The sequence below is a fragment of the Cebus imitator genome, unplaced genomic scaffold (assembly GCF_001604975.1).
Source record: "Cebus imitator isolate Cc_AM_T3 unplaced genomic scaffold, Cebus_imitator-1.0 Scaffold360, whole genome shotgun sequence".
Taxonomy (NCBI): Eukaryota; Metazoa; Chordata; class Mammalia; order Primates; family Cebidae; genus Cebus; species Cebus imitator.
Window position 1 is genome coordinate 968,787 of NW_016107675.1, and position 17,231 is coordinate 986,017.

Below are 17,231 nucleotides of genomic sequence, written 5' to 3' on the forward strand. Positions count from 1 at the left end.
AAATAACAAAACAAAAAACCTACTATCTAACCTAATAAAGTACAAGTCTAGAAAAATTAAGGTATGACAAGAAGAAATAACTATTGCAACAAATTATGTTAGCAAATAAAAGATTTTGCAATCTTTATGTAAATAAATTGAAAATAAAAAACCAATAGAAGCATATAATTTATCAAATTTGAGCCCATAAGGACTAAAACTTCAAATATATCAATTTCTGTAGATGATGAGAAATAGTTATTAACAGATTATGCTGCATGAAAGCAATTATCCTGGCTAGTTTAATCTTCAAAAACCACATAGGCTTAATATTTGATAAATTATTCCAGAGCATACAGAATGAAGAAAAATGTCCAAATTATTTTTCATGACTAAAGGGTAACATTTATACTTAATTTTGAAATTTTAGCTTTTTAGAGCTGCTGTCATAAAATAACATAAACTGAGGGACAGGAAGAACAGACATTAATTGTCTTTTGGTTCTGGAGACTGGAAGTCCCAGCTCAGGGACTCGGCAGGGCCATGCTCCCTCTGCAACCTTAAGGGAATTCTTCCTAGCCTCATAAGAAAAGCAGTCATGGTATAATAAGAGCAAGATACAAATAAAGACAATTTGTACTCTTCAATTAAAATTAATTCAAAAGAACATTCTGAATCATTTTATACAATAAATATTTATAATTAAATAATTCAAAAATACTTATTTAAAGATCATTGATATAAAATGAAGTATATTTAAATGTTCTATCAGGATTCTAATAGTCTCTGCTGATGAGTTAAAAAGCCATCAAGAATTTTGAAAATATTCAATATGTAATTCAACCACCAAGAAGATACTATAAGAAAAACTATTTCTATGGTCATAGACATGATAAAATTTGCGGCAAAATATACATCTACTAAATGAGAAAATAACTTAGAGGATATAAATTGGATAACTGATAAATATTTCAATATGTCAAATAAAAATATCTTTCTGGCTTACATAAATGTAAAATTCAAAGCTTAGGATATGGTATATTGGGTTTTGTTTATCATGAAGTCTTGGAAAAAGCAACATCTGAAATAATATATCAATATTTATTATCAATGTACAATGGATTAAATACTGTATTCATGTATGGAGAGTGATCATATAATGTGAGGTAAAGCCTGGAGTTGTGGTCAAATGTTTGGAAAAATTATGAAAAGTTATATTTACCTCTATGTTAGTCTATCTGTGCATGATTAAATAAAATACATAAATTGATTATCACATTATTTTATTATTATATTGGATATTTTATAATATTCATGAAAGAAGATCCGAAAGATCAGAAAGATTTTAATAACACATCTGAAAAGTTGGCAACTTATAAAACAAAGACAATACCTGTAGCATAATTCGAAGTGTGTCTGGTATTTGGATGCCTAAAGCAAGCCGGAATTTTAGCAAGTGTCAAATATTCATCGTTATAGAAATAAAGATTTGAAAGTATTTGAGTATTTAACAAAAGAACATGGTTTTATCTTGATTTATATTATGACAGAGATGCAAATAGTTACTTAATGGTACAATAAAAATAAATATTTGATTAGTTCAAAACGGCAAATTTATTGGAGCAAAAGAATGATTCATACATTTAGATTATAAGAGACACAATATAAATACATATATATAAAATAAATAAGTATAGTAGGCTAGTATGCATAAAGAGTTAAATTTCTTCTGATTTGAATTACATATAAAGCACCTTGCTGGCTATTTTTAGAATAGCTCTTGGGTATTCAGGCATTACTAACTTTGCAGAGATGACATTAGAAGACAGAAAAAAAGAGCTGGTGTGATTTTCACTTAATAAGAAGCTTAATTATTCCTTATAGTTCAAGCTTGAACAAATGGTTGTATTAGTTTTCCAAAGCATATGATGAATTTTGATTGTGACCTTACTTACAAGTGAATACTTTTCTCTAATAGAGAAAATCATAACTTATTTTATCCAAACATATATATTTATTATTCACTGTAAACTTTTGTGGTAATGGAAATGCAAACAAAACATCCCCTGCAGAAGTTATTGATGTTGTACTTAGAAAAGTATAATATGGTTTGCATGATTTAGTTTGCAAGGTGATTTCATAATATATATTATATGGATACATATCTTGGAGTCTTAATATTTTTGTTCTGTCACCATATACTGACTGTACTATGCTTTATTTCAAAAAACAACATTTAAGTGTGTTGAAGTATTACATTTAAAGCTATTCACTATCTTCTATAAATATATGATTTTGCATTTATAAGCTATACATTGCATCATACAATAAAAAATACTAAAATGTATATACTTATGCATCTATATATAAACATATACATATGCATAAACAAATGCATAAAAATATCCTAATGACTGGATAAATTCCATCAAAAGATTTTAAAATGGAAATTAAGTTTTTAAAAATTATCTTGAATTGTGTCTTTCAGGGGCAGAGGTGTCCATCTCCTCAAGCACAATTTATCTTTTGTGTTACAAAGAATTCAATTCTTATAGTTATTTTTAAAGTCACAATTAAATTATTATTGCCTATAGTCACCCTGTGCTGTCAAATAATAGGTCGTTCTTTCTTTCTATTTATTTTTACCCATTGCTCATCCTGCCTACCACCACCACAGACCCCCACTACACTTCCTCGCCTCTGGTAACCATCCTTCTACTATCTATCTCCATGGATTCAGTTGTTTTGATTTTTAGATTCCACAAATAAGTGAGAACATGTGATGTTTGTCTGTGTCTGGCTTATTTCACTTAACATAATGGTCTCCAAGTGCTATCCACATTATTGCAAATGACAGGATTTCATTTTTTTAATGGCTAAATAGTACTCCATTATGTATATGTGCCACATTTTCTTTATCCATTCACCTGTTGATGGACACTTACTTTCAAATCTTGATTATAATAAACAGTGTTATAGCAAACATGGTGTAGGAGATCCCTCAGAGTGGTGGGAGAAACTGTAGGGAAAGGAGCAGGTCTTCTGAAAGGTCGGAAGGCTCTGCAGATCTTCGGGGGAGAATCAGCTGAAGGCAGCTGTTCTCTTATACTGAGGCAGAGGGCAAGCGGTAGGTACAAGGAAGTGTAAGGGAATTTATCTTAAATAGGTTGTTCACATATACCCCGAAAGTTGATCTTCTGTGAGTGCTCCCTGAAAGGGGGAACAATAATGTTAATTACACACAGATTGTGCTGGCTCCAGACTTTCAGCATTATGTCTGCACTGAATAAAAGAAAGCAGCACCAGCTGTTCCAGGCTGCTGTCTTCTTTGGCCACTAGTGCCAGCAGCCCCTTAGCTGCACTTACACTGCATACCTGTGTCTGATTATGCCTTTCATCTGTTGCTCAGCCGGGGCCTGCAGGAGGGACCTGACTGCTGATGCCCACGTGAGGACTGCTGCAATGAATTGCAATGGAACCCTCAAAAACAAAGGTTAAGAAACTGTGCAATCAGTAAGTAATTGGTGCCCAGTTGGGATATCCAAGTTCAAGGGAATTTTTGAGTTATGGTTTCATCATTGGACAACAGGTATCCGCTCAACAGAAACAGTATATAAAAGTATTGAAACAACTGCTTAAAGCTAGCAGAGCTTTGGTTTTGGAGGCCCAATTAAGGGAACTAATGCAAACTGTTGTTTCCCATAACCCATGGTTCCAGAAGAAGGTATGTTAGATCTAGAGCTCTGGCAGTGAGTGGAAAGTCGTAAACAACATCATGCTCAAGGGCAACAGGTCTGAGTAAAATCATTAATGTTATGCGCCTTAGTTAGGGCTGCTTGAGCCCTGCTCTATACAGAAGAGGTCAAAAAGGGAAGGGAAGAGGAACCATCACCTACCTTACCACTTCCTCCTCTTCCCTCAGCCCTGCCGTTATCAGGTAAAGGTGTCACAGAGGAGACAGAGATTTTCCCTGAGCCCCCTAGCCCAATAAATTGGAAAAAAGACAAGGGATACACTACAGTTATGGGACCCTGTCTTAGGCAAGCGACATTAGAAGGGGAGCTCTTGGCCTGCCCAACAATGCATTCAGGTATATGAACAAATTACTTTAAACACTTAGAAACAAGTAAGAAAAGGCATTAGAGAAAACAGAGCTGCTAGCCCATTTACAAAAGGACGAACTGAAGCCATAACAGATAACTTCCATATGACCCCATGAGACTGCTCAGTGCTAGCTAAAGAAACTTTAGAGACTGGTCAATACCTCCTCTGGAGAGCAGAATTTGGTGAATTATGTGAACAGCACACCCCTTTCTAATAATGACCACTGTTGTTATTCCCCCCCCGACTCTGATATTGCTCTCTCAAAATCCTATTTGGGTAAACCAGTGGACTTTAAAGGGAGAGGAATTACAATGAGCCCATGAATTAGTTGAGGAAAAATTAAAAGCTGGCCATACAACCATCAAATAGCCCTTGGAATTTGCCCATTTTCGTCATTCCCAAAAAGTCTGGTAAATGGAGACTTTTGTATCACTTACTTGCTATCAATGCTAAATTGGAACCTATGGGGGCCCCTTCAACAGGGGCTCTTTTCCCCCATGGCGATTCCTGGAGATTGGTCTATAGTCATTATTGACTTAAAAGACTGCTTTTATATCATTCCCCTTGCAAAATAAGACAGAGAAAAATTTGCATTTACAATACCAGCTATCAATAATGAAAGGCCAGTTCTCCGATTTCATTAGAAAGTACTTACTCAAAGAATGCTATCCCAACACTGGGTATATATCCAAAGGATTATAAATTGTTCTACTATAAGGACACATGCACACGAATGTTCATTGCAGCACTGTTTACAATAGAAAGACCTGGAACCAACCCAAATGCCCATCAATGATAGACTGGACAGGGAAAATGTGGCACATATACACCATGGAATATTATGCAGCCATCAAAAACGATGAGTTAGTGTCCTTTGTAGGGACATGGATGAACCTGGAAACCATCATTCTCAGCAAACTGACACAAGAGCAGAAAATCGGACACTGAATGTTCTCACTCATAGGCGGGTGTTGAAGAATGAGAACACATGGACACAGGGAGGGCAGCATCACACACTGGGGTCTGTTGGGTGGAAATAGAGGAGGGACAGCAGGGAGTGGGGAGTTGGGGAGAGATAGCATGGGGAGAAATGCCAGATATAGGTGAAAGGGAGGAAGGCAGCAAATCACACTGCCATGTGTGTACCTATGCAACAATCTTGCATGTTCTTCACATGTACCCCAAAACCTAAAATGCAATTTAAAAAAAAGAAGAATGTTAAATAGCTCCTGTGTCAATATCATGTAAATCAGACTTTGCTTCCCAGTTGAAAAGAATTTCCTAACTACAAGGTCATCTATTCTATGGATGACATCGTACTGGCAGCCCCAACGGAACAAATAATTTTGAGTTTATATGTCTCTGTCAAAAGGAATACACAGTGAAGAAGCTTAATCATAGCACCTGAAAAGGTACAGATGCCATCCCCTTGAAAATATCTTAGATACATACTAACTTCCTGGTCAGTAAGACCTCAAATGGTTAAATTGAATACTAAAAACTTACATATCTTAAATGATGATCATAAATTACTGTGTGATATTAACTGGCTTGCCCCACCTTGGGCATAACTACTGACAAATTACAGAACCTACTTTCTATCCTAAAGGGCAATGCAACCCTGGACTCCCCCAAGTATTTAGCCCCAGCTGCAGAAAAAGGAAATTGAGGAAATAAAGCAAGCTATTTCTCATAGGCAGCTAGACCACATAGACCCATGATATTCAGTCCAATTATTTGTATTTCCTACTGAACATTCCCCAACAGGACTAATAGGACAGATGGCCCCAGGGCTGCACTTCCTAAAATAGGTGTTTTTTTTTTTCTCATACGTAGGGACTAAAACACTATCTCCCTATGTCCAGCTAGTTAGTAAAGTCATCTATGTAGGTGGCAAATGATACAGTCAATTGCAAGGTTATGATCCTGATGTCAAAAGAATACCCTTAAGTAAAAAACAATTCGAAGCAGTCCTACCCCTATCTCTAGACCTTCAGATAGCATTCTCTAATTACGTGGGCCATATAAAACACGCCCTTCCCGCTGACAAACTATTCCAGTTCTTATCTCATATTCCTCTCCTTATGCCTACAAAGGTAGTTCACTCCCCCATGCCTAACGCTTTAATACTTTTCACTGATGGCTCTGGTAAAAAATGGAAAAGCAGCTATTTGGTGGGAACCACATAACTCCTGCACTCATTCTAGATTTACTAGCACTCGGAGAGCTGAGCTTGGAGACTTAATATTAGCCCTGGAAAATTTTTCTGCTTAGTCCATCAATATCGTTAGTGACTCTGCTTACTCTGTTTATTTATCACAGAACCTTGAAATAGCCCTCATTAAGCCCACTCTGGAGCCCACCCTGTATGCACTTTTTCTTGGACTTCAGAAATTGCTAGATCAATGAACGCATCCTGTTTTTACTACATATATTTGAGCCCACAGCTCGCTATCTGCCCCGCTGGCTTATGGCAATGATCAAGCAGACCTGTAAGTTATGACATTACTGCTTGACCAAGCCACCCAGTCACATCAATTTTTCTACCAAAATTGGAGAAACTTAGCTAAACAATTTCAACTTGCCCAAAAAGTAGCTAAACAAACCATTTTACGATGCCTTTAGTGAAGGTGATTTTTCTCTGGTGATACAATTTTGTTTTTCTTTTTGTTTTTTGTGTATCTGCTGCATGTATTTTGACTTGAAGTTTTCATGAGGCTTGCAAATACTATCTTATAAGCCATTATTTTGAAGTGATGACACCTTAACGCTATTATATAACCAAGCAAACAAACATGCAAAGGAAAAACTAATAATAATTCTATGCTTTAACTTCATCCCCATTTTTTTTAGCTTTTTGTTGTTTCTATTTATATCTTATTATACTATCTATGTCTTGAAAGTTGCTGTTGTTATTATTTTTGATTGGTTCATCATTGATTCTATCTACCTAGGATCAGAGTATTTACATATGTCAGTTATAGTTTTACAATATTCTGTGTTTTTCTGTGAACTTACTATTACCAATTAGTTTTGTACCCTCAGTGATTGCTTATTGCTTACTAATGTCCTTTTCTTTCTGAGTGAAGTACTCACTTTAGCATGTCTTATAGGACAGGTATAGTTTTGATGAAATCCCTCAGCTTTTGTTTGTCTTGGAAAGTATCCTTTATGTTTGAAGAATATTTTTATAGGGTATACTATTCTGGGGTAAAATATTTTTTGCCTTCAGCACTTTAAATATATCATGCCAGTCTCTGATGGCCTGTAAGATTTCCACTAAGAAATCTGCCACCGAAAGTATTGGCGCTCCATTGTATGTTATTTCTTTCTTTTCTCCTGCTTCTTTTATGATCCTTTATCCTTGACCTTTGGGACTTTGAATGTTAATAGCCAACATGTGGTTGTGGTGGCCCTTCAAAGAAAAATGTGTTTGCTAGTTAGGTGAATATGTAAATGTATCTGTAATGGTCAATACTATGTATCAACTTGATTGGATTGAAGGATGCAAGGATGCAACATGTCCTGCCTGGGTATGTCTGTGAGGGTGTTGCCAGAAGAGATTAACATTTGTGTCAGTGGACTGAGAGAGGCAGACCCACTCTCAATGTGGGTTGGCACCATCCCACTGGTTGATGGTGCAGCTAGAAGAAGCAGGAGGAGGAAGGTGGGATAAGCTGGTTTGCTGAGTCTTCTGGCTTTCATCTTTCTCTGGTGCTGGATGCTTCCTGCCTTTGAACATCAGACTCCAGGTTCTTTAGCTTTTGAACTATTGGACTTACACCAGTGGTTTGCCAGAGGATCCTGAGCCTTTGGCCACAGACTGAAGGCTGCACTATCAGATTTCCTACTTTTGAGGTTTTGGGACTTGGGCTGAGCCACTACTGGCTTTCTTGCGTCTTAGCTTGGAGATGGTCTCTCATGGAAATTCACCTTGTGATCATGTAAGTCAATTCTCTTTAATAAACTTCTATATATATCTATTAGTTCCATCTCTCTGGAGAACCCTAACTAATACAGTATCTCATTGTGGATTGAATTCACAATTCTATTATTAATAATGAGATTTTTAAGTACCTTTCTTTTTTTGGCAGGGGCGGGGGTTATCTGTCTTTACTCATTTTGATGTTCTTGTATTTTACCTACTGATTTCTAAGATCTTTTACCACCCTTACTGCACCATCATCTCACTTACTCAGAATACTTGTTGAAAATATTTACTCAGGCTTGTCTTCAACATTTCTCCTTTTTAAGTCCTGACTTTTCATGGATATATGGATAGAGGTAGTAATGAGGATTCCATTTCATGGTGTTTTCCACATATCATACCAGTTTTACTCAAATAGCAACACGAGAGAAGAGAGAGAAAAATATAAAGACATCTTAATCAATTTCCATGACAGAAATAGCAATCATCAAAATTACATAAACCTTAGAAAGTAGTGAAGTGTCATCCATATTATTGCAATTGAAATAAAAATGAGAGAGACATGTAAATATTGGGGTCAGGAAATTTATGTTACATGTATTTTAAGTGTGGAAAGCAGGGATTAGCAAACTGTGGCCTCTGTGTCAAATGCTTCTGTACATAAAGTTTTATTGAAACATAGTCACATCCGTCTACTCTAATGTTGCCTATAGTTACTTTTACATTGCAATGAGAGAGCTGGGTAGTCGTAAGAGAGAATGCACGTTTCCCAAAATCTAAAATATTTTCTATCTGCCACTTTACAAAAGAAGTTTGCCAATCCCTGGTCTAAAGGATAATGCAGAGTGCTATGAATAAGCACTACTTTTTGTGTACAAAATGTAAAATAAAAGATATTTAAATAATGTAAAGAATATATAAAAGTCATTTTGAAACATTTTATAACCATGGAATAACTACTCAGCCTTTACAGAATATGTGTTACAAAGCCTGATTTATATACTCCTGCCATTTTTATTGTTACATAATAAAGTTACTCTTTAGTACCCACTAATCTAAGTTTTAGGGTCAAAATCTCTTCCTATTAGGTCTACACTCGTTAGTACCCACTAATCTAAGTTTTAGGGTCAAAACCTCTTCCTATTAGGTCTCACTGTGTTCCACAAGCTCACAGGTGAGTCCCTCCTTTACTAGTTCATGCGTTTCCCTGTTACACCTGTCTTTATTCTCTCTACAGGATAGATCCTCTCCTTAAAAGACCAGAAACCCTGACACCTGATATATAAAATCTTTTCAGTTTAACCACCCTTTAATTATGTCATTTCCCAACTTTTCTACTTTTTATGTTCATTCCACTAATTTTTTCTTGTAAAAGGTTCATCTTGAATTGTTCATGTTTTCATCACTTGTATTCCAGTGCCTTAAAAATAATCTCAATAGATTATATTAGGAGACTGATTAATAACAAGTTATTCAATAAACATCTTTGTTAAAGGCATTATGTGAATAACTGGTTAAGTAAAAAATAGACTGTTACCTTTGTTAAAGTCATATTTGTTAAGGGTATTATGCGAATAACTGGTAAGCAAAAGAAAAAAAATAGACTAATTCTGGTTTCAAAACAGTCTGAATTTGCTCATGAATGTTAACAGTTTCTTCATAGCTTTCTCTGGGTGAAGACAGGGACAATTGAATGTAATATGTATTCCTAAACCCAGCTCATCTTAACAACTTTTTATTTTATCCTTTTAATTGACATATAATAATTATACATATTTATGGAATACATAGTGATGTTTCAAAAATATAATGTGTAATGATCAGATCAGTGCAATTAGCATAACCATTTTCTCAAATATTTACCATTTTTCTGTATTACAAAAATTCAATATCTTCTTTGTAACTTTTTAAAGAAGAATTAAATCTGTTATTATATATATTGTGTGATGGTTAATTTTATTGTCAACTTGCCTGGGCTAAAGAATGTCCAGATAGCTAGTAAAACATTATTTTCCAGTCTGTCTGTGGGGGTGTTTCCAGAAGACGTTAGAATTTGAAGCAGTAGACTGAGTAAAGAAGATAACCCCTACCAATGTAGACAGGACTCATCCAATCTCTTGAGAGCCTGGTAGAAAATAAGAGGGAGAAGGGTGATTTCTTTCTCCTTGAGCTGGACCATCCATCTTCTCCCTCCCTTGGACATCAGAGCTCCCAGTCCTCAGACTTTTGGACGCCAGGGCTTACACCTGTGACCCCCAGGTTCTCAGACATCCAACCTCAAACTAAGACTTGTATCATTGACTCTCCTGGTTCTCAGCGTTTTGAATGAAAACTGAATTACAGTACTAGCTTAGCTGCTTCTCCAACTTGCAGAAAGCAAATCATAGGACTTCTCAGCCCTCATAATTGTTGAGCCAATTTCCATAATGAATCTCTTTATAGATCCTATTAGTTCTATTTCTTTAAAGAACCTTAATATATATTGTGAAGCACTTGACAAAGACAAATAACCTATAATTATAATTGTGTCTGGTGTTGGTTTTGATTTGTATTAATTTAGAAATACCTTCTATTGAATCTTACCTCGTTTCCCATGTTTCGTATGACAAATTGCCATCTGACATCTATGTTAGTTGTTTATGACAAGAAATGGCAGTTCCTAAGATGTTGGTGAAAAAACTGACTAGACTTGGTCTCAAATACATTTTTAACTGTCTGAATTAAAAATATGTTTTCTAAAATTTATTTTTATCTTTAGAGATAGGGTCTCCCTCTGTCACCCAGGCTAGAGGGCAATGGCATGACTATAGCTCACTGCTGCTTCAAACACTTGGGCTTAAGTGATCCTACTGCTTCAGCCTCCCAAGTAGCTAGAATTACAGGCTCACACCACCATGCCTGGCTAATTTTTAAAAACAGTATTTGTAGAGATGGGGTCTCGCTATGTTGCCCAGGCTGATCTCCAACTTCTGGCTTAAAGCAATCCTCCTGCCTTAGCCTTCCAAAACAGATTGCAGACATCAGCCTCCATGCCTGGCCTAAATAAGTTTTAATGAAATAATTATTTTCCAAGCCCTTTCTTATTTTACTATTTTCCCTTTGTCTAAAGGTATATTGCTAGGCATCATAAAATTATTATCTGGTATAAAAGTTATACTTGATGAATAGATTATCTTGTTGGCTTTGTAAGTGTAGATTAGTAGATGACCATTTTTATAGTTTGTAAATACCAAACCTTCATGAAGCCAATCTCTGCCTTTGTGCTGCCTTTGTTTGGTTTCTTTTAATCTTCATACCATCCTATGCCATCTGCATTACTCTTTTACCCATTTACTGCTAAGTAAACACATAGAGGATAAGTGATTATCTAACACCTACAGCTCACAGGTGGCAAAGCTCTCACCTGTGTCACAGATCACAGCCAGTCAGGCTGCAAAGCTGAGCACATACAGAGGAAACCCTGCTGTGGCCACCTTCACCATCCCACAAAGTGGTAATGATGGAACAATAATCACTGTTTGGGATCATGTTGCTAACTATACTCTCTTTTACTACAGAAATAACTGAAGCTTTTGAAATGCAAAGGTAGTTTTGTTACTAGTTAAAACATGAACTTTCAACAACTTGTTTCTTTTTGGGAAGTGATTAACAACTGAATATTCAAGAGTTTCTAAGTCGATAGTCTATAAGCATCATTAATATAAAAATATTGTTTAAAATATAATATTCACATGTAATCATATAAAAATAGTCATTTTATCACTATCATTAGAGATTAACTTTTCAGATAACCTGTTTTTGAAAAATGGCTCCCTCAGAAAAAGAAATAGAAATTTTTGCACGTTTTAAAAATGTACCTAGGCAACAATTCTGCAGGATGCAGGATATGCACATGTACCCCAGAGCCCAAAGTACAATAAAAAAATTTTTTTTAAATGTCATTAAAGTGGGAATAAATTTTGGTACTCATAAGAAGAAAAAATGAATGTAGACAGGTAGAAAAAAAGAAACATCCCATGTTGATGAAGTGAAAAAAAAAATGATCACGTAAAAAGCTATTTGTTACCACTTTTAATAAATTATGAATTTCTGTGTATGTTTATATATTTTATTTAAATTACGTTCAAAGGTTTATTAATTTTGCTAAAAATATGGTAAGAAAGGCAATGACGAAAGAAATTTAACTTCCATCAGAAAGAGAAGTATGCAAGGATAATGTGATATACAATCTGTAAAAGTGAAAAATCACTCTGCGGGTATTTGAATGATGCATGTACAGAAAAAAAATGAGTAAGCTGAAAAACTAGTATGTGTAGTGACTGATGGAGAGGATCATTGAAAAAGGAGTCAGCAAATGTTGAAGGTAGCCATGATCATTTTAGCATTTATGTTATTTTGATAAATAAGATCCTTCCAGAGTTACTAATTTTTGTCTTGCAAATTATTAAAATATCAAGTTATAAAGTCTATAGTTACCAACAAAATTCATTCAAACATATTTTTGTAGACCATAATTTGTCAAAGCATAACTCAAGGAACAATGTTCTGCTATATAACTTTTAAAATAAGAGAAAAAAAAATCAAATGTCTATGAGCATGTATATTTGAAAATAAAAATATATGTATTTTATGGAACGTTATAAATTCTTTAGCATAATACTGTTTAGAAAGTTCTTCAGTAGTAAAATTCTGCCAAGCTTGTAAGAAAACTCATAAAGCAACACAGTATATTTTTTTTCTCAGACTACTGGAAAAAAGAATGCAGTATTCTGGACATGAGCTTTCCTATCTGCTTCCATTTCCCACTTGTAGATTCTCCATTTTGAATACCACAGCTAAAATTTAGTTGCTTTTCTGAGTTTTCTTTTTCTCATATCTTTAATATGTGGAATCCTTCCTTCCTTCCCTTCCTCCTTCTCTCCCTCTCTCCCTCCCTTTCTTGCTTCCTTCCTTCTCTCATTCTTTCCAGACAAGATCTTGCTATGTCACCCATGCTGGTGTGCAGTGGTGAGGTCAAAGCTCACTGCAGCCTTGAAATTCTAGGCTCAAGCAATCCTCCCACCTCAGCCTCCCGAGTAGCTGGGACCACAGGTGCATGCCACCATGCTTGGCTAATTTTTAACATTTTCTTGTAGAGATACTATCTCCTTAGGTTGCCCAGGCTGGTTTCAAATTCCTGGGCTCAAATGATGCTCCCACTTGGACCTCTCAAAGTGCTGGGATTACAGGTGTGAGCCCCAATACCTGGCCAAATGTGGAATTTTCCAACAAATAAGCCTATACATACTTATTGTAAACATTGGCTTGACTGTATGACAAACATATTTTATATATCAAACTTTCATTGTCATTAATTTCTCAAACTTCAATCATGGCAAGACCTTACTGTACCTCTTATTCCAATAAAAATGCATTTATTATTAGTGTTTGGAGCATATGTCTTTGGAGATATATATATATATCCAAAGTACATACATATATACTTGAATAACATCGAAAGTTATAAATCACATGTCTAGAATTTAATGTACTAAAAATGTATTGTCAGCCTGGAGAGGTGGCTCAGCCTGTAATCCCAGCACTTTGGAAGGCTGAGGTAGGCAGATCATGAGGTCAGGAGATGGAGACCATCCTGACCAACAGAGTGAAACCCCATCTCTACTAAAAATACAAAAAAAAATTGTATTTTTAGTAGAGATGGAGGTGGTGGTGTGCACCTGTAGTCCCAGCTACTCTGGAGGCTGAGGCAGGAGAATCGCTTGAACCCATGAGGTGACAATTGCGGTGAGCTGAGACTACACCACTTCCCTCCAGCCTGGAGACAGAGCGAGACTATGTCTTACAAAAAAAAAATTATATGACCTAGAATGAGATCTCTTTGTGACAAAGAGATCTCATTCTAGGTCATATAATCTTCCCTGAGCTGTATGTTTGTAAAATCTTTTCATAATTATACAGTTATAGACTTTGGTTTCTTTCTGATGGACACCATACCATCAGAATGATCCATGGTGTTTTGTCTGTTTTTTTCTCCTAGTTTTTGTCATTATTTAAAAATTTATTATTTTTGAAAAGGGATTTCTCTGTGTTGCCAGGCTGGACTTAGGCTCTTGGGCTTAAGCAATCAACCTGTCTCAGCCTCCCTAGCAACTGGGACTATGGGTGTGCTTGGTCTCATATTGAATCCACTGGATGGCTAGACAGACACTAAGGGGATTGTTCCTGTGCACAGGAGTATGGCTCTGTGTGACCATTCTGGAAAATGATGTAACTTCAGAAATAAAATTACTATGTCATAACATGTATACAAATATATACATATATATATATACACATATATATATGTATATATTTATATCCATTAACATAAAATTAGAATCACCAAATCTCAACATGTACATCAACACTTTGTTCTATCTAGTTTTAATTTTTATTTTTCCAATCTGATAGTAGCAAACAATCTCATTATTTTGTTTTGCTAGGGTCTCATTTAACTGCAAGTAAGTCTAAAGCCTCTCCTACACATGTTGCTTTTTGAGTTCTCTGTTTAGTCCATTCTATGTTTTGCAGCTTTTCCTTATATTTCATTATTTTTCTTATTGATTTGTTTACATTTATCATCTATATTATTCATTAAGCCCTTCTCAGTTTTTGATTTTACGAATCTCTGCTTCAAGTATATAATTTTTCTACTAATTTGAAAGAGTTTTAATTTGTGGCATTACTTTGCTTATAATCTTGGTCCTGTGGCAGCATTACTTAAAGAAGTCATTATCACCAAAAGGCCGCAATATATTTTTTCTACTTTGTCCCCCCATTAGCTTTTATTTATTTATTTGAGACAGAGTCTGGCTCTATCACCCAGGCTGAAGTGCAGTGGCATGATCTCGGCTCACTGCAACGTGGGCCTCCTGGGTTCAAGAGACTCTGCTGCCTTAGCCTCCCAAGCAGCTGGGACTACAGGTGCATGCCACCATGCCCAGCTAATTTTTGTATTTTTAGTAGAGATGGGGTTTCTCTATGTTGGCAAGGCTGGTCTCGAACTCCTGACCTTGTGATCTTCCCACCTAGGCCCCCCAAAGGGCTGGGATTATATAGATATATAGATCTTAGCCACTGTGCCTTTCCAGCTTTTTTTTTTTTTTTTTTTTTTTTTTTTTATCTTAAATAGGCTTTAAATTCATCTGGCAGCCTCCCTGACATCCTCTTAGCCACCTAATAATGGAAATGAATCTATAGTGAATTTTACCCATTTTCAGAGCCACTTTTTAAAAACCTAATTTATTTAGCAAAGAGTCCTCAGCTCATTGATTTGTAATGTCATTTCTATCATATACACATGGATCTATTTCTGAGCTTTCTATTTTTCTCTGTTGTGGCATTTTTGTCTTTCTACTAAAGGACTGTATTTTAATACTTAGAAGAGTACATTTTCTTGATTCATTCATGTTTTCATATACAACTTAGCTATTTGGGGCTCTTTATTCTTTCACATATTCTTGCTTTAGTAGAAGATTTCAACTACATTTAAATTTGGATTATATCTAATTTATAGATGAATTTGTGGTCAGAATATGAAGTAGTTCCAGAATTTACTGTAGTATAGCTCTGCATATTTCAGATCTTACCATCATGATTCTTTTACAGTTCCTATATAGAAGATCATGTTATTTAAAAGCATTTGTGTATCTTTTTTTTAAGTTTCAACTTATTTTTTAAACATATTATATGTTTTCAACTATTTGATCATTTTCTTTAGTTTCCTGAGCTCATTAAATTGATTTATTTTATTTTTAATCTTAATAATTTATTGCTTTTATTATACACTTTAGTTTCTCTCTCTCTGTCTCCCTTCTCAATGTTAACTTCATGTAACTTTATCATTTAAAAGAATGAGATTTTCAGCAAACAAGTAATACAACAGTCAATCAAAACGCTGACCTTTAATGCAGTGGACACAGGATCTATTATGCCCAAGTGTCTGGAAATTCTGCTCACAGTCACATCTCATATGTTGTAATGTGTTTAACAGAATACAACCCTGACTCTATCTATAGCAAATGGCCCACATAGAAAATAAATGGCCAGCTGTGGCTCAAGTGACTAGTTATAGAATATTAACTCCAGATGGATTAAAGACTAAAACATAAGACCTAAAACCATAAAAACCCTAGAAGAAAATCTAGGCAAAACCATTCAGGACATAGGCATAGGCAAGGAGTTCATGACTAAAACACCAAAAGCATTGGCAACAAAAGCCAAAATAGAAAAAACTGGACCTAATTAAACTCCAGAGCTTCTGTACAGCAAAAGAAACAATCATTACAGTGAACCGGCAACCAATAGAATGGGAAAAATTTTTTGCAATCTACCCATCTGACAAAGGGCTAATATCCAGAATCTACAAAGAGCTAAAACGGAATTACCAGAAAAAAACAAACAAACCCATCCAAAATGGGGAGAAGGATATGAACAGACACTTTAGAAAAGAAGTCATCTATGATGCTAACAAAGACATGAAAAAATGGTAATCATCACTGGTCATTAGAGAAATGCAAATCAAAATCACATTGAGATACCATCTCACACCAGTTAGAATGGCAAAAATTTAAAAATCTGGAGACAACAGATGCTGGAGAGGATGTGGAGAAAAAGGAACACTTTTACACTGTTGGTGGGAGTGTAAACTAGTTCAACCATTGTGGAAGACAGTATCCTCAAGGACCTAGAAATAGAAATTCCATTTGACCCAGCAATCCCATTACTGGATATATACCCAAAGGATTATAAATCATTCCTCTATTATAAAGACACATGCACAGGTATGTTCATAGTGGCACTGTTTACAATAGCAAAGACCTGGAACCAACCCAAATGCCCATCGATGATAGTCTGTACAAGGAAATGTGGCACACATACACCATGGAATACTATGCAGCCATAAAAAACAATGAGTTTGTGTCCTTCATAGAGACATGGATGAATCTGGAAACCATCATTCTAAGCAAACTGACACAAGAGCAGAAAATCAAATACCGCATGTTCTTACTCTTAGGCAGGTGTTGAACAATGAGAACACATGGACACAGGGAGGGGAGCATCACACACTGGGGCCTGTTGGCAGGGGCCAAGGGAGGCACAGTGGTGGGGCAGGGAGGTCGGGGAGGGATAACATGGGGAGAAATGCCAGATGTAGGTAACAGGGGGATGGAGACAGCAA